The 18,437-nt window shown below is 38.8% G+C and overlaps 1 protein-coding gene across 4 annotated transcripts in view; it reads left to right on the forward strand.

The window, feature by feature from the left end:
• Nucleotides 1-18,437, forward strand: part of add3a (adducin 3 (gamma) a) — a 91,491-nt gene that overhangs the window by 22,593 nt on the left and 50,461 nt on the right. For 3 of the 4 annotated variants that reach the window (XM_066693693.1, XM_066693699.1, XM_066693695.1), the window contains exon 2: nucleotides 671-717. The gene's annotated coding sequence lies outside the window, so the exon portion shown is untranslated. Of the gene's footprint in view, nucleotides 1-670; nucleotides 718-9,746; nucleotides 9,987-18,437 lie in introns of those variants that run through there. The other variant, XM_066693696.1, reaches the window with a different exon arrangement.

Here is an 18,437-nt window from a genome sequence, read left to right on the forward strand (position 1 = left end):
AAGTAGACCAAGTTAATAGAATATTTCTCTGCAGCCAGTAGTTTTATTTGTAGTTTTTTTTTTTTTGTTTGTTTGGGGGGAGGGAGGGAGTTGGTGTAATTATAAAATGATACTGCAGTACATGGCCTTCTCCAACACTAATTCCTGAAATGCTTCAAGCAATGTAATCATTATTTGTATCGGTAAATCCTGCAGAAACATGATTTCACCAACATTACCCAGTTCTAGGTAAAGCAAAATCTTTAACTGCACTTCAAAGGATTTAAGTGTTGCATTGTCATAGGCACAATCTTTGTCTGTAGATATGACAAGAATTTCAATATTGTGGTTTGCTTGATTTTGAGATTATGAATCTAGCCGTAAGAAACCAGTCCGAAGCAAACGTATGACATTCCTTTCCAAGTGTTTTTTTTTTATTCTGAAAGATTTAACATTCCCCATCTAAACTACATTTTAAATATTTTGTATTTGGCAAGTATGCACAGTTATTTACAGCCACAGTTTCTGTATCGCCTGCATCATTGCTGCATTATTTCTTTCCTACTGTATTTCTGTAAATGGATAGGAAAGGAAAGTTCAGTCTGTACAGTTTTATTGGCTGTGTGGTTATCTTTTTGGGTGAAGGAAGCCTTCAACTTACTTAATTTGAATCTCTTTGCTTGTGTTGTAGATAAGACTCACCGTTGCTGAATAGAAGAATAGACAAGTTTCCAGAAGGTAAGGCTATTTCTCTGGGCAAATTTGCTTCTCTGTTTACTTGAAATGTTCTACTTCTGGATGTCCCTGTCCTTCTTAAAGTTACATTTTGCCAGCAGTACTTTTTGTTTTGTGCAAGACCTTCTGTGGATAAAGGTTTCAGTATCCTTATGACTGCAACCAAACATAAGATATTTTGTCCTTGGCTGTTTTAACTTTCTTTAAACCTACTGATCTGACCTTCTTTCACATTTGTCAAGTCTGTATAAAATGTTACCTACTGTTGAGTTTGCCCATCCCAATAAAGGTGGAGCTTTCCACTCGATGGGGACTTAAGGTTACCTTTGTATCCTGCAGGATGGATGTTCCACTTCTGCCATTTAAAAAGAACAAAAAAAAAAAAAAAACGCTGCTAGATTTGTTTTTATTTTGTTGGAAGTATTTAGGAAACTGCTTCCAGGTCAACAATGTAAAGTGTTGATCGAGATGCCTATAAACAATGTATGACCCTTTTCCATGAAGGTATTGTATTGTGAAAATCTGTCATTTAGTTAACCATTTATTTTTGGAGGCCTCAAACATAGTTTTAAGTTGGAAGCGTGGTGCTGTTCCTCTCTACCCAGAAGGGCAGAGTTCAATGGGGATTGCTGGGATTTGTGGCCTGTAGTCACAACTTCACTTGCCTCGGTGCCTGCACGACTATTCTGCTACCAAAATAGTTTCCATTTGTCCTGCCAAACCCGTCGGGTACAAAATAACTACCAATTGTGCACGTAACCTCGTGAATGCCATTTCTGTGAAGTCTTCCGATTGCCAGTGTTGGGATGGAGTTGACGATGCGGTGGTCAGAGAAATTACTGGGTGTTCAAAATGGGTGTCTAAGTTGGAGGGGAGGAGAATGTCACTGATTTTATGTGGAGGACAAAACGAATATATCGTACAATGCACAGGGATTATCTATAAAACTGCCCTTGCAAATTCCAAATGTCACTCCATAGTGGTTTTGTTTACCAGGGGTTTCAAGTACTATCCAGCACTGGTTTTGAAATATGCATTTGGCAAGAGTTGAGGTTGTGATTTAATGTGGGTCTTGGTCTATTTGAATATGTTCTGGGATGTTTTGGTGGGTCTTATCAGGGTTTTTCCTGTGCAGTTGGTCTTCCGAAGTGTCTTGCGAAACCACAGCAGTTTGGAAACCATTGGAACTAGCTGTTCTGTTGCAGGCAACAAAGTAGTGAGGACATTGATGTGCTTTGTGCATCAAATTCCACATCACTTAGTTGCCAGCTGTAAGCATATGAACATCTTCGTCCTTCAGCTTTAAAGTTCTAGTACTGCCTGATAGTCGATACAACGCTTCTATTGTGGGCACATTTTTCTTCTGGACTTTTTTTTTTCGTAATAAGCATCCACTTTCACTGTTGGTTTTACTTTTAATAGCTACAAAGTCTCATTAAATCAATTAATAAGAATTAACTTCTGCTTTAGTCCCAAAGGCACTCGGGCGTTGTATAAAACTGGGAGACGGGGTTGTTTTAATCAAGCAATTAGGAATGTAACTTAATCAGACTGGCAGGAGGCTTTAAAGTTGTAACTATAAAATACACAATTTTTATAGAAACTGGCAGTAATTTTATGAATTTCTACTTCTAAAATTACTTCGCTTCTGTCACTTTGGTTATAATTTGTATACTTGTATCATTACATTCATTTAAATGTAAGGTATTATGACTCATTTTGAGCTTTTTTTTTTTTTTTTTAAATGGGCTACATTTATAAATGCATTTAAACCATGCAAACTGTGATGGACCCTTAACTGGGGTACACTTTCTAATATTAAATATTTTTGCTCGCACTTGATAAACTGGTTTACCACTGTACCTCTCGAAGATGACTTAATTGTCCTATGACACACAATTTAGAGCAGCAAGACTTCCCGGTCTCGGACTGAAGAAGGATGGAATTTAATCCTAAAATTCCACTGGCAGACCTCTGAATTTGTTCTAAATTCAATATTCTACCTTGCTTTCTGTTTTTTCCATGGGATTTCACAATTTATTCCATTCCTGCAAGGCAGTCTGATGTGACTAATGTCTGGGAGGCAAAAATATTTGATCGTGCTCCAACTGTTGCAGAGCCATTATGTGAGGTACATAATTTCCACCGAAAGGGAAACTGGGGGCGGGGGTGTAAAAAAATAAAAATAAATAAATAAAAGGCTGCATGACTGGTAAACGTTATACATGAAGATGAAAGTGACTGATCACAAGCTTACCGGTCCCGCAAGGTCATCCTCAGGGCTGATCCCTTTACTGTAAAGGGTCCTGTCTGCACTCCCTTGCCAGAGATTAAAACTGCCTTCCCTAGTCCTCTGAAACTTAGGAATTCTTCACGTGGCTTTTATTGTACAACACAGTATCATTTTCCCCACAGACGTGAGCTCTGTCATGATGTAATGGAAGCGCTATGCTGTAAACCGCTCTTCTGGTTGAAGTTCAGTGAAAGAGTGGTTGAAACTATTGGCAAGCTTCAATGACTCCCAGTAAGGAGTATCAAGGGTTTATTTGCTATTGTCTGGATCTTAAAGTACAGAGTTCATATACAAACAAGGATCCCCAAGGGAACAAAGGCTATATTGGTATGAAGTTTTGCTCATCTGATTTGAGCCTACTTTGGATGTTGTAATTTTGAAAACCATCAATGTACAGACTGCATCTCTACCTGTAAGTCTACCTCTCGCTCCTAATGTATTGCAGCTGACTGGAGTGGCAGGGGCACTATGGGTGTAATTGTGTCCTGGGAGACCTTCCTTATGTGCCAAAGTGCTCAGTTTTAACCACCTGTAGATCAACTGCTAAGATAAGCCCTCTGAAGGAAATGCAGTGTAGAGCTTGACAATAGAGCTCTTAAGCTAATATTTTGTATTCAAATAAGCGCTGAAATCTGATCTAATCCGTGGTATGTAGTAAAAAGCAAAATTATTTCAAATTGTAATAAATTGCTTGTGGTGGGTGAAATCTTCAAGGCCCTTTTGTGTGGTGGCTTGGTTTTTAGTACAGTAAGTTCATTTTCAAAGTCATAGCAAACTTTTCTAATGTAAAAACAAATGTCAAGATCAGTCGCTCCGTTACTGGGCCAGATTAACCAAAGCTATTTATGCATTATTTATTCTACTGTATTTCTTGGTATGACCATCTCTATTTCCAGTGTCTAGATGGAATGAATGGTGGCTTTAAACATCTGTTACCATGATTAAAAGCACCGATCTATTTTCAAATGAATTTTGTTTTCTTGAGAATTGAGTTGGACATCACACAGATATTACTGGAATGTATTGCGTGAGTGCCCAGAGTATGGAGACATCTCTTCGACACAGAAAATCCCCTGCGCTTCCACTGATGGATGGTGCCAAGGTCAAGTCCATAGTCAGTCTTCTGACCTCTTGCTCTGCCCTTCAGGGACCAATATCTTCACACAGAATTAATGAAAGTATTGGTTCTGCATCTTTCTTGTACATTCTTAAAGCTAATTAAGCCAGTCTCTACAATGACCTCAACACTTCTGAATGTAGAAAACCTAGTAAGCATGGCTTAGGAGGTCTGTGCAACATGGACAAAATCCAGGCTTTAGGAAAAGTCACAGGGTGCTAAACATCAGTGTTGGGGTTTCCTTTTTCTATAGCAGCTGGATATCCTAGATTAATCAGTGGGAAGTTATTTATCCATACCATTTATGGTGAGTAGTAACTAAAAATGTTATGGAAGTAAACCTTCTGCGTTAACAAAAATCTGACCTGATGCATTACTTGGTTTATTACAGTTGATTCACTGCTCTAATTTTTTGAAGGTTATAGTTTCCCACCTTACATCCCATAGATGCAGGACTGTTTGAGAAATCTTTTATTGGGAATAGGGAGAAATGTAATGTCGCTTGACAATCCAGCTTTCTCTAAAAGAAATTGGCAGATTTTGCCTTTGCGCACCCTAAATGCAGAAGATTCTTTTTTCATTTTACTGGAAGTAAATGTAATGGTTTGGGGAAATATTTGACAATTAGTGCAGTTTGTTGGGTCATACTCTAGTTCTCTATTTATATAATGCACTTAAGATTAAAATGGCCCTTTTTACATGACATGGTTAATCATTTGACTAATCCCTCCCCTAGTCCTAGGCCTCTCTTAAACCGCCAATGCATAAGCTAGGTAATCTATACATAGTTCACGCTTTCATCGTGTGGTCTTCCTTAGGTTCCTCTTGGAGCTGGATAGTCACCAGGAGAATTGGGTAGGTTTTATTCTGGAATTTTAGTTACTAGGGGAAGTCAGTGGTCCCTTTTTAATGTAGTTGCGAAAGCCCACAAGTGATTGCATTGTATTCTGCTGCTGGGAGAATCACTGACCCCAATGTGCACTGTTGCGTCTGACTCCTTGGCAGTGACAGGCCGGTCCTCTGCTCCATTCTGCTCCAAGCACCAGTTAATTTCTCTTCTCCTGCGAGTCGGCAGGGCATAATGACAATCGGAGAACTACCCTCACAGCTGTGAAGCACAGGGGAGTGTTGTGTCTGGTTTGATGTACTAATTGGGACTAAAACCATTCCTCCTTTTTGTAATGTGCAGTATCTGGTGAGGGTTGGAGAAGTCTTAAAGATCTCCAAGGATATTTGGTTTCACTTGGTTGGTAGTGAAGTTAACCATTTTGAAAACCATTCATAAGGGCACCATAGGCTGATATTTTATGTTTTTGAAAAATAACCCACATTCCAGTTAGTCGGAGCATTCAGTCTGCAAAATGAGGACTTGAGTGTCAAGTGTAATATTTAGGTAACATTTGACACTAATTGACACTCCAGTCTTTAATAATGCTCTCCTGTTCTTGGCAAATTTAGGTTTTAGTGATTAGCATTCACTTTTACATGATCAGATTCAATTTCATATTTCCGGGCTCCTGAACATGGACATTTAGAACAGTCTGGAAAACTGAAGAACATTGCTTAATTTGCATTGGCATGTAGGACATCTCGTGAGTCATTAATTCAAGGGAATTGGACTTTACATGCAGAGCTATGAAATCTATTTATAAGTTACTCAATTGATTTGTGACCATAGCCTGCAGGTACACATTGCAGATAAGATCATTAAAATTAATTCAATGCCTATTCTTGCTGTTGTAATGCAATATTTGTTCGGTCTGTATTTTTGCTATTCGGACAAGGAAATAATATCTTTAGTCCTTTGTTTATAAAGACCTTAAGTGTATTCTTCCCCAGGATCTCTAGTTTTACTTTCTCTTCTGCTTAGAACACTTTTTAAGCTCAGATGATGCCTTGCATTTCGTGTCATTACTAAATATGCTAACATTGAAACCTCCATGTAGTGACAGTGGCTGATATCATTCCCAATCTTTGTCCATCTTATGATTTCACTAAGGACCAATCACTGTTAGTTGGTCTTTGCTGGTTGAAGGTATGTTGGGATGTAAAGTGTAAGAAATAAGTTGCTTACCCAACCTTTTTTAACCTTGCGAGGCCGAACCTGCAACATCACACACTCTGCAGATTTACTCCTGAACATTTTAGATAACGGATTTCATTCCTCACAAACGTTCAGAGTTTCTAAAATTGTTCATGGGTACTAAATAAGTACCAGTTCAATAAAAGGCAATGGCTTGCCTTCCATGCATGCCCCCCATCCCTGCTTGTTTTGGTAATTGCATATAAAGTACAAGCAAATAAAAGAACCCGTAGACATGGATTTACTGGAGAAACTATTTTGCATGCCACAAACTGGGTCTGTTTTTCTTGTAGGGAAAATTTAAAATCTCCGGCAACCTCCGTAAATAGTGTGTGATAACAGGAAAGGTCATCTCCCCCAGTGCATAAAACGTACGTCTTCCTTGACTGGCTGGGTTAGTTGCATTTCTATACTCCATTGACCTTTCAAATACATTAAAATGTACAGTAGGTTAGGCATATTACATATCAGGGCGCTCCTCATGCCCAGGATGCTTTCTCATTAGCCCAGTCCAATTTTGTCACATGATATTATGTTTGTGAAAACTTTATCTTCCAGATCCATAAGTAGAGCAAGAAGATACCTAGGGTCATGAATGGACTGACAACCAATCAAAAAAAATTATAATAAATTGCATGTGCCTTGGGGGGGGGTTATTTGCAGTGGCCTTGGCTTTCTCTTGGGTATCATATTTTTAATTAAATGGAAAGGCAAGGGCTCCTTAATTCTTCATGTAAGTTGGGCATCAGAGCCTTATGAAAAGTGTTTTCCATTTTCTTTTATTGGCCTAGATACCCCATGAAGTACATCTAAAACAATATACAGGAACAAGCTTTCTACAGAACCCACCCTGTTCAGTTTTATGCTGTTGAAATGCCAATAAAGTAAATGCAATCTCAAAGACTTCTAGAGGTACCAGAATACATGTTCCTGTGCTTCGCTCAGGCTCTAGTCTGTGATGCATTGGAGTGATTCTCTGGAATGCCAAGTGAAAGCCTACCTAATTTTAAAACTTGCTAAAACCAAATGGTTTCAGCACTACACTGCAGAACACCACCTAAAACATAAATATAATCTTGTATACATGTTAAAGAGGATTAATCAAATCGAAAGAAAATTGTGGGTGGGAAGAGAACTAACTTTTTTTTTTTTTCTGTCCTTTTAAGAACATGATGGAGAGGCCCCTCTTAAGTGTGAAAAGCTGAGGGAAAGTGGTGGTGTGCTACATGCAGAAAAACTCTGCAGTGTTGATGTGGTGTGGCATGTCAGTAACTGTATATTCCATCCTCCCTCTTTTATATATGGGAGGATGCAACCGCTGCAGAGTGGCTTACAATTACAACACAAAAATGTGCTAATGTTAGCCTGGCGATCTGTGTTGAGGGGCCTTGTGGGAAATCCACAAGTTATTTTGGGTAAATCAGTGGTATTTGGGCAAGCCAGCAAGCATTTGACTTTTAATAATCGGTTTGGTTGAGGCTTGGCGTAACACCCTCACTCAGATGGTTGGTAGAGCTTTGTGCCAGTCTTATCAATGAATGATGGATTTATTTTTTTGGAGCATTACCCTTTGTAAAAAGTGGGGAAGAGTTGATTTATCACTGGAAAAAGCATGAAACGCATAGCTTTGTTTAAATGGATTTTAAATGTAGCACGTTCCACTGCTTGTCTGAGGACATGACTCTCAAATGCTTGGCTTTCCAATAGTCTCTTTCCTGTCTGTATTTTAAATGGATGTTTGTAGCTGTGGATTGGCCCAGATTAAAGACTTGAGTGGCTGCAGATTTTTAAGAGTTTGTTTTTCAGGGAAATGCGTTTGTTCAAGAGATTTTGGACATTCCCCACTCCCCAAAAATTGTTTCTGCAAAATTTCAAAACCTCACCACCTTTAACTGGATTATTCCTCTAGTCTAATACAATAATATAGGTAAAACACCTTTTGTATGTGCGGCACTTGTTTTGATGGATCTAGAGGTTTGTTTTATTAATTCAAAAAGCATTTTGACTAGTCAGCAGACCATAGAGGGAATCCTACCCAATCCTTTGGGGAAAAATTCAGCAGTTTGCAACAGAACCAGTATTACTGATACACTTTTTATAACACCTGGCATAACTCCTTCATACAGGCCACTGCTTGAGCATGGAGCCAGATGGTACCTTTACCACACTTCATTGCATACAGCTTGGCCATTTCCAGAGGCAAAATTGTTGACCATTTACATATGAAATTAAACAAACATGCTACCAAGGCACTACATTTTAATTGAAATTCCAAGCGATCTCCTAATTTTTTACCTCACTGTCTACCTTGGTGAGCCATCTCTGAGATTCTTCTATATACAAAGAATACAAGAAAATGTAAGACGTTCATGAAATCAAAAGCTTGCCTGTGAGAAGGATGGCATATTTTGGCTGAAAACGAGAGCAAAGCATGCCTGCTGTCCCCATCGTGCACACTGAGATCTACATAACCTTGGAAGTGCTGAGTGCTGGGAGATTTGTGGCTTTGGAGTCCTCTGGAGTGTCGGATAATTCTGTGATTGGGGAAAACTGTTACAGATGTCTGACATGTTATTGAACAGCGCCACACACAATTTGTCATGCGAGAGGAAAATCAAAATATAATTTTCAGGTGTAACTAATCTGCGTTTTGTTTGACTGATTTGAGCCCTGCGTACAGGAATGGGTTACTTCAACTGCAGTTCAAACTATTATTGGATTAACTTTGCAGTTGCAGGATCAGTTTAATTCTAAGACCAATTTCTGGACAAATTTTAGATTTGTTTTTTTTTTGTTTTAGTTTGAACTTCAAAAATATTTGGAAAATGCAAAGTTATTTGTAATGTTTGTTAGGAAAACTTGGATTTTGTTAACTTCTAACAGTGAAGTTTTATATTGTGAATTTTATAAGGAAGTGTTTAAAAACCCAGTGGGCTTTAAAGGAGCTCTGTGTAAAATGATGCAACTTTAAACCACTAAACGCATGTTCATAGAAAAGCCTTTTATTTAAACTGTTTATGCTGAGTTGGCGCTCCAGTTTGTGCTCTTGTGAATGTCTCTAACAGTTTTAAACTGCTTGAAGTTCTACTCAAAGAGAGAGAGGTGAAGCTATGGCTGACAGGGGAGGGGGGGCTGCAATCTTTAGTTTGTGTACAAAGCAGCTGTCCTTTCATATTTCTTAGCAGTTCTCCTTTATTCATACTAGCTAGTTTGAACTATGAATATCTGATTTCACATAAGCTTTCAATATAACTAAAGGAGGAGGGGGGTAAGCTTCACATGCAAAACTTCAGTCAATCAAAACCCTGTTTGGTGATTCTTTAACCTCCCCCTCCCCCACCCTGCTCCCACAGAATGGGCCAAGAAAGCGTGGACTCTCGGGCGAAAACCGAACAAAAGCCTGCGAGCAAAGAAGTCAAGCTGCTGTAGCCATCCCTGCTAGTGCCTGGAGAATTCTAATCAGTGTCCTTGCTCCACCCCCTTTTAGAAAAGCCCCACGCCAGGTCTCTGCTCTCCCTACCCTGCAGATACGCTCCCCCAGTATCACTTTCCCTGCCTGGGCTCCTGCACTGTCCGATAAAGCCGTGAATGTGTGGAGAGAGTGTAGGAGGTGATGCAATGCAACAGTTTGTCTCTCTTGGGAGCCTGGAATTGCTGCATACGGTCAGAATGTAAGGGAAGACTGTTGGTGGACTTTGTAGGACAACTCGGGAGTCGTCTTGTCAACCCAGTGCAGGTGAAAGCCTCCCCCGGTGTTACGGACGCAGAATCTGTTACAGGTTAGTGCAGCAGAGTCTCGTTGGGAGTAGAATGCCGGATTGCTGAATGCATGCTTCTGAGCGGGACTCGTCTGCTTGGAGAGAAGCAGTGTGCGGGTGTAGGAACTTCCATTAAGGGGCTCTGCAGTAATCTTGATTTATACTATAGTTCTGAATTTGTAATGGTTATTGGCTTTCTGGAATCAAAGAGCTTGTAATTCTACAAAAAAACGGTCCACTCTGTACTTTGTGAATCTGCAAATGTAATGGTCTTCATCGTTCATTATAACTCGGTGTATGAAAAGCTAACTTGTATATACAAATATAATAATCTGTGAATGAATTCTACATAAAGTGAATCTTTTTTTTTTTTCCATTTTCTGGGAACCATAAATAATGCATGTGATTTTTCTGCTGCTGGAGATTGGCGGACTGTTTTTGTTTTTAAGGACAATCTGTCCTGTGGTTCAGCCTGACTTGCCAATGTACAGATACCCAGGTGGGAGGACTCGGGTGTGTTCCAGATCAATATGGATGTCTAGACAATCTTTTTAAACCGCTTCTCTCCTGCAGGGAATCTGGATTTGTGAAGGGATTTGGAGAAGTTATTCTTCCCTCCCACCAGGCAGACGTCTTAACACCTTTGGACTCTCTGTGGAGCTCTGGGTACATAAAGTAGGAGACGATGATAGTGGAGATTAGGGGGCTAGTAAGAGGTCTGGTTTTGCTTTTGTAGTTTTCAGTTTTACCGCTCATGTGCGCTGATGAAATCGCCAAATGCTGCTGACAGTGTCCAACAATCCTTAGAACAAGAGGATACAATCAATGCATCCCTTTACTTGAGGTACACTGCCATGTTAAAAGGTCAGGGTTTCACACGGTGTAAACTTGTAAAGTATATATACTGACACTCCGTGTACTTTTAACTAGCCCTGCTTAAACAAGGTCTGGTCTACCTTTTTATGAACTCTGCTTACATTTGGTGTCTGAACATTTTACTCTGGATTTTAATATGTAAAAAGGATGAGCATGTGTTGTGTGAGGAGCAGGTCCAAGGGGTGTGGACCCTGTGTATTGCTGTAAAAATGTCCTATTCAAGAAAGGAAACCTGCATTACCACGTGGTACATAGTTTTAAGTGGGCAGAACCATGCACAAGAAAAAGTTTTGTAGGGTGATTGCAAAATATCTAACTTAAGATCGGGGGATTTCTAAAGTCAACTTAGGCAGCAGATAAAACATGATCTTTTCCAAAAGCTCTTGTTTATAGTATTTTGAAGGGCAGTGCAAGTTTTTTTTTTTTTTTTAACTTCAGTTTTGTTGTCCTTTCCAGCCATGGTGATTTACATTTTCAAAGACAATATTTGATTCTTGGTGAGGGTAGGAGTTGCTGTGGTTGCCATTATCCCTTTGACTGATGCTGTGCAGATCTAGCCTGTATCCCTGTACAACTTTTTTTCCACAGTGGTTTTAAAAATGTGTATAATTTGAGGGATCTGTAGCATGGCCTTATGCATGTACTTGTTTAGATATTTTATACTATTGTCTACTCGAGACGGTTGTCTTTTAGACTTCACTATTTGTCGTGGTTGTTTCTAGAAGTGCTCTGGATCTCCTTTTTTGATTTCTTAGATTGCCATTTGTAAATCTGTAGTGTACACTGTATAAAAGCCTGTACTCGGTTTGTGTCTCCTTTCTCACATTTGCATTTATTATAAGCTTACCCCATTACCTTTCATGACAAGAATCTGTATTGCATTTGTACAAACATAAAATAGGCCTACCATAATATCTTAACGTTTATGACACCCACACTGAATAAATCTTTCATGTTCTCGGAGCTGCACCTGTCATCCATTATGCAAAGCACCCTGTGAGGGTTGCAGCTTGCACACTTGTCCCTGGCTGTGCGGTGGTAAAAGCAAGCAGATTCTTGGAGAATCCTTGATTTTTCTAACCCAAAGCTGCAGGCTAGATGTTTCCATGGTAACCTCCTGGTTTCATAGTTTACATTTTTGATCAAAAATGTATTCTTTTAAAGGAAGTGTTGCCATATTCGATTTAGTTCTGCACCAGTGAATGATGAATTATACTCCATATTGATTGTGTATCTTTGAAATTATAATTTTACATGAAACTCCCCTCCCTTATAATTCTGTACTCCTTCCATTATGACCTTCAGGCCAGAAAATGTCATCTGGCTAGCTACTGTATCTTCAGGCAAATGATGAATTCCTAATTTGTCCAGTTTTCCTGCAATAGTACATGCCAGGGCTTGCTTTAATTAAAGCATGTCTTTGTAGACCCAGGAAGTGGGCTGAAAAAGTAGGATAATGTTACAGATTTAAGTCGATGAAAACCTCAAGATATTGCACATGGCATGAGTGTCTGTGAGAAATGTGCATGAAAGTAATGTGTGTATTGACTCTGGAGAGGGTTAGAAACTTGATTTTTGCAAGATTTTATAGATGTTTTCTCAGGATGATGACTAGAAAGGGTGTTGGTCTCCCTATGTAGTAGATTGTTGTAATGGGGCTGTGATAATGTGTTTTCAGTTTAATAGTTTGGCTGAGTTGCCTGCTATGATATCACCCAAAGCCACCAGTTCCAGCTGTTGAAGTCACTTACAGCTGCATTCACTTAATTTCTCTCCAAACAACACTTTATCTATTTATTCCTTATACTTTAACTGGAATCTCTAGCAAGCAAATTTCTTGTTTGCATCAGACTTGGCTGGGCAATAAGTCTAAAATGGATTAAGCTCAAGTTTCAGACAACCATAGCCTCCAAAGTGGGGATAAGAGGGGAAACTATACAATTTTACAATGGCTTAATTGAGTATTATGGACTAATGCTCCCTGTTGAGCTAAATGGATGGGGGATTTAACAAATTAGAATCTGTATGCTTTTACACTTTTTTTTAAATGGTATAAAACTAGTGTATTTATGGGTGTTCATTATATAGGCCTGGGTGTTGTCTGTGGGGCTAATGCATTTATAGACCTAAAGGCACACATCTAGATAATACATAAGTGAGACGCCTTTTCTCCTCCATTACTGATGCCATGATTTAAATGTAATACAAATAATACTATTCACATTGTTTTAAGATGTTTTAGTATAGAAAGTCTTGTCTTGTTCTAGTGGCAAAACAGTGACTTTGAAAAGTTAAATCTTGTCTAGGAGAAATGTTCAGATTTTTGCCATAGAAGGTTAAACCACTGGCACAACCCTAAAAACAAATTGAATTGAGTTTGCTGGAATCTGTCCAGACTTAGCATTACAATGTGTAGGATCAGATGTCTGACTTGTTGCCAACTCCGCCACTCACACAATCCGTCTGAATTTTGGGCGTTTCCAAGTTGCCACAGCTGGGGTTCCCCAGGAGGATAAGCCTCCGCTTGCCCTGCCTCAACCTCCGCTTTAGCCCCACCTTGGCTCAAAGCATTTGAATCCCGGGCCATCCGTGGACTTTCTATTGATCACGGCAGTTTTTTTTTTTTTTTTTTTTTTTAACTTAATTTGTATTCCATATGCCGTACTGTATAGTGTTTACCTGGACTTGGTTTAATAAACATCCCCTCTAAAATTGGACCTGGGGAATCGGTGGTTACTACAGTTATTGACTTGGTAGGATTTGATGTCATTCGAAATCCATTCATCAGTTTATAACTTTCTTAAAGAGTTCTATACTGAAGTCGCTAATAAGAGCAACTTCTAGTTAAGTAATAGACTGCCCACACTTAACCCTAATATTTGTCCCTGTGAATTTATTTAGTCCATGTTTTCTTAAGTAATACGATCTGTGATTTTTCAGATGTATTTATCAGTTTATTCAGTGGGTTTTATGGGATTCGTTTTTTTTAATGCAAACAGCTGGGTATTTGTAAGTCCTTCATAAGTTGTTTCAGCCTGTTGTGAACAATGTTGTGATTTGTAGTGGTTTTTAGTAAGTCCCAGGATACACAGATTTTGAAGTAACAAGTTTATTACAGAAAACATAAATACAGGTTAACCCGGAGCTCTCCTCTCACATGAAGTGAAGAAAAGAACTAAGGATGTGAGTTGGAGAAGCCTTTTTGTATCTTCACAGACAATGAGTTAGTCTTCTCTGTCAGAAGTGATTTATATCTCATTAAGTTTACCACATACATAATTTAAAACAGACCTAAGTTTGTTACTGTTGTTGAAGTGTTTGAGTTGATTGGTAATGGTCAGCATTCGTAGGCAACAGATGTTTATCAAATACATTGTTGTGAGTCCTTAAACAAATACCTGTGCCCTAAAACACACAATCTCTATACTGTTTGACTGTTTCAGCTGATTGAATATCCAGAAGACAGTGGTTGAATGATATGAAAAGACAATGCTTGATTGACGTAACCTCTCAGACAGAATAAATCCAAACTAATGATTGCTTCATAGATAAACTGAAAAAACATATACTATAACATGAAACAATGTAATGTATACAGAATATAAAGGAAATAAAAGTAAATTTTCCCACTACATGATTGCAAAGTATACATTTTACACTCCTGCTTACATATTCATATTAATATGCATCTTATAGTCTAAGCATTCTTCAACGTATCCCCACATTTTGATTTACTGGCTTTTCTGTATGCATGCATGTCTCGGGAGCTAAGGAAGAATATATCGTGAACCTACACTACCCAAAGGTCTGGTAATATAAACTAATGGTCACTCTTGATTTTGATTTATTTAAAATGTTTCTGAATTCCCAAGTATTTCCTTGGATATTATGCTTTACACATTTCCAGCCTTTCCAGAAAACAACAGGGTGACACTATGACCATTTCTCAGAAAAAGCCAATTTGAGTTAACTGAAAGGATGGAATTTGGTTTTCAGCTGTAAATGAGTACAGAGAAAATAACTCTCTCCACTGTAAATGGGTGGAATGGAGTTGCTGCAATGCATGCTCGGCCAAATGGGCTAGTTGTGGCTCCCACATCTGGAAAGCATTAGACTTTGTTTACATTGTAAAAAGGTCTTGCATAAGACATGCAGCTTAATGCTAGCTTCATCCCGATTCCCTGTATTCCACACTATAAATCCAGATGGCACACATTTCATGCATAACTGACGCTCATCCACAAATGCTGATGTTGTGTTGGTTCCTCCCTAAAACCATGGGACTATACATGGTTTCCCTTTGTTGGAATATGGAAGGCTGCAGCAAAAAACTGAAAATTAAAATTCTGCTTCATGGGTAAATCACTTCTTGCGCAATCACAAAATAAGCACTTTGAAAGGGCCAGAATGCATCGTATTGTGTAAAAGTCTCGAGGCCTCACAGCTTTTATACCTACTTTGTAGCTGAAATTAAACTTGTCTTTGACAGTAGTATCCAGTTGACTGGATCCAGTCAACATATTCTGGTTGACCGGCATGTTAACGGTTTTAAATGGTTGACTGCCTGTGGTCACTGGGGGTGGTCCCTTCCACCACAGTATTGGTGAACATTGGTTTTTGACAATTGTAGAACCTTATGATGCAGCATCCTGCATTTTCCTTAATCTGCTTTTGACTCCACAGACGGAGGAAAGAATTCTGGATAATCTGAGCACCTTTTCAGATGCTTAAACTTAATCGAAGCTAACACCCTTTTATTACAGTGTAATTAATGATGCACCTAATGAGACCTAGCTTTTCATTTTATGCTTTTCGTAACACTTGTGCAGTTCCTCATGAATCTGAAGCAAGATTTCCTGTGATGCATTTCCTTTCCTTTACCATATCAGTTTCAGATTGTAGTTCCTGATGAAGAAAACAATGCCATGCTTATACACTAAAACTCATAGCATCTTATCTCTGTACCAGCAAGCATTGTATTTGGAAAAATTTCAAATGTAGTCAAGGAAGTACTTTTGCAGCAGCAATGAAAATGTACCGAAGATCTCTCTACATAATGTAGCAACAATGTGGAGACCTCTGGGTCTGTTAGCTTAAACTGTATACGGTTCTTAAAGTACATGATAGTTTTCACGTTTCCACATCCTGTCTCAGATGTGCAGTTTACAAAAGTTCAGTAATGAAAAACAAATGGAAAATAGGAAAAAGGATGCAGGAAGAAGGATATTGCTTTACTGATACAGGCCTTGTGTGGTTCCTGGACAACAATAGATATTCCATTTCCACCTTGATGAGCCTAACTCCTGGGTGTGTTTAAAGAACCAAAAAAAAAAAAAAAGTTTGGATGTTCGGCGGTCATTTATTCTTTAGTTTAAAATAAATGCCATTTAGTACAGTCCATTCTAAAACTGCTGCTTTTCTACATTTTGGTTGGAAAAAGGCTCCTAAAGAAGTGGACTGCAGTTGAACCCACATGGTGAACCCAATATAGATTGGTAGGTGAACAAGATTGTGGTGGTTTTCCTACAGTCTTTCGTGTTTGAAGTACAGTGACCATTGCTTCAGTGCTTGTCCTTCTAATGGTAACTGGTGGAACATTTTATTGGTTTCAATTTAACATTTCCAGGTTTGTTTTTCTTTTATGAAACGGATTCCCATTCATTAAGTGTATTTGTGATCCAGTTTAGCATGAATTGTTCTAGAAGTTTGTACCTCACTTTGCACAAGAGGTTCGGTCTTGTGCTAGTACTTTTAAATCAATATTAGTGATTTTAAGCAGTAGGATTTGTTCCCAATTCGATTTTACCAGCAACTAAACTGCACTTATTTGTGTTTGAAATTTTGGATTGATCTGCAGTGTAATATAAAAAAAAATAATAGTAATGTAAAAGCCCACTCCCAAACAAAAAGACAAGGCCTGCAGCACCGCATTCTTTTGAGCAAAGGGTAAATGTAATGAGGGCTGCTTACTTTAGACTTATTTCTGCTGTCACTCACTGCCTGTAAACCTTAAACTCCATAGTATATTGAACAATTTGAGCATATTTTATTCTTAAATTATAGTTGCACAATTTAAACTAAAATACCACTTACCATGGTATTTTTGTTACCAGTTATCATACAGTGGAAGTTTTTACCTTCCCATCCCTACTCCAGATTAGTTGCTAGAGCTCTGTAAAAAGCTTAACCTTGTAGGCTTCAGGACAGTCAATCCAATGTTTTAGCTTGGGTTCCTAGCCTTGTGGTACATCAAAGTCTGCTCTGTGAATATACCAAAGTCCTAATGTCCCACTGTATGGTTTGACTTCAAATGTAACATCAGTTGCGTTTGCCCCACATGCCATCAGGAGTTACTAGAGTCCAAACCATATCTCCATGGAAATATTCAGCCATTTCATACATGGAGCCTCAATCGATTATGGAAAAGAAATGCACAAAGCTGAGATTGGACCCTAGTGCTTCAGAAAGCGAGATAAGTGAGATCCACATTCTATCGGGTATTAATGCATCTGCCAGAGATCTGGATCTAGTTTGGTTTGTAGCTCCCCAAGAACCTGTGTGAATTCTTGCTGCGTTAGAGAGGGTTCAGATCTCACTGCTTTATATCAGCTTTCACTGTTGGCTCCCAAAAGGAAACGCCTAGACTTCTCTGTGACTGCACAGCTGGCCAGCCGTGGATGGAATTATTAATTGCAGGCCCACATTAGCTCTTGTTTTCCTAGCATTGTCACTTCCTTTGCAGCTGTTCCAGGCTTGGGGGGTGGTGGAGGGGAGATAACAACAAAAGATGTCCAGTCCAGAAGAGATTCAAATCTAAACATTTACACAAGTTGTTTGGGTGTTCTTTTTTTCCAAGCAACATTTTAAAGCACATTGGGGAAGGATCCAATGTGGTGGTGGTATTATTTTAAGGATTATTAGTGTCCACAACCATAAACGGTATTCACTATATGCTCCTAAAGCTGGGCAGAAGTTTGAGAATTGTTTCTCAGACATGTCATTGCAGTTTCCATTTTCATTCCGGTTTTGTATTTTAAAAAAAAAAAAAAAAAAAAAAAAAAAAAACTCTCCTGTGTCCAGTTCTGAAAAGAGCTGCAGTTTGTCAATCGTTGGCTGCATTATTTAAATGCACTTGCTGTACAGCCAGATTTGATCAATCTTAATACAAACCCCTAATTTATGATAATGGGACGCCCTGTTCTCCTTGTTACCTTAAATGCAAGTGCACATTTTTGAAGTTCAATTCAGTTTTATCAAAAGGTCAGATTTTATTTTAGCAGTATAGCTTAATTCTGCTTATCGGCATATGTGCAGATTTCCGTAAGGTTTCTGACCTTGCATTTGGAAAATCCACTGAGATTTTCCTTCAGTGTGTTTCAGAAGAGCTTCAAGCCGTGTGGAGCCAAGCCAAATGGCAGAGCTGGGGACTGATATTATGGCACCAAGTGTTCCCTTACTGCACTGCACTGCACAGAGAAAAGCAATATGGACATTCACATTGTTTGAATGCAAAATTGAAGATCCAAAACAGTGTCGAAGACTGAAAAGTTTGAACGAAGTTGGCAATGGATAAACGAGAAGAAACTATAAATGACC

The sequence above is a fragment of the Amia ocellicauda genome, chromosome 20 (genome assembly GCF_036373705.1).
Source record: "Amia ocellicauda isolate fAmiCal2 chromosome 20, fAmiCal2.hap1, whole genome shotgun sequence".
In the NCBI taxonomy this organism is placed as follows: Eukaryota; Metazoa; Chordata; class Actinopteri; order Amiiformes; family Amiidae; genus Amia; species Amia ocellicauda.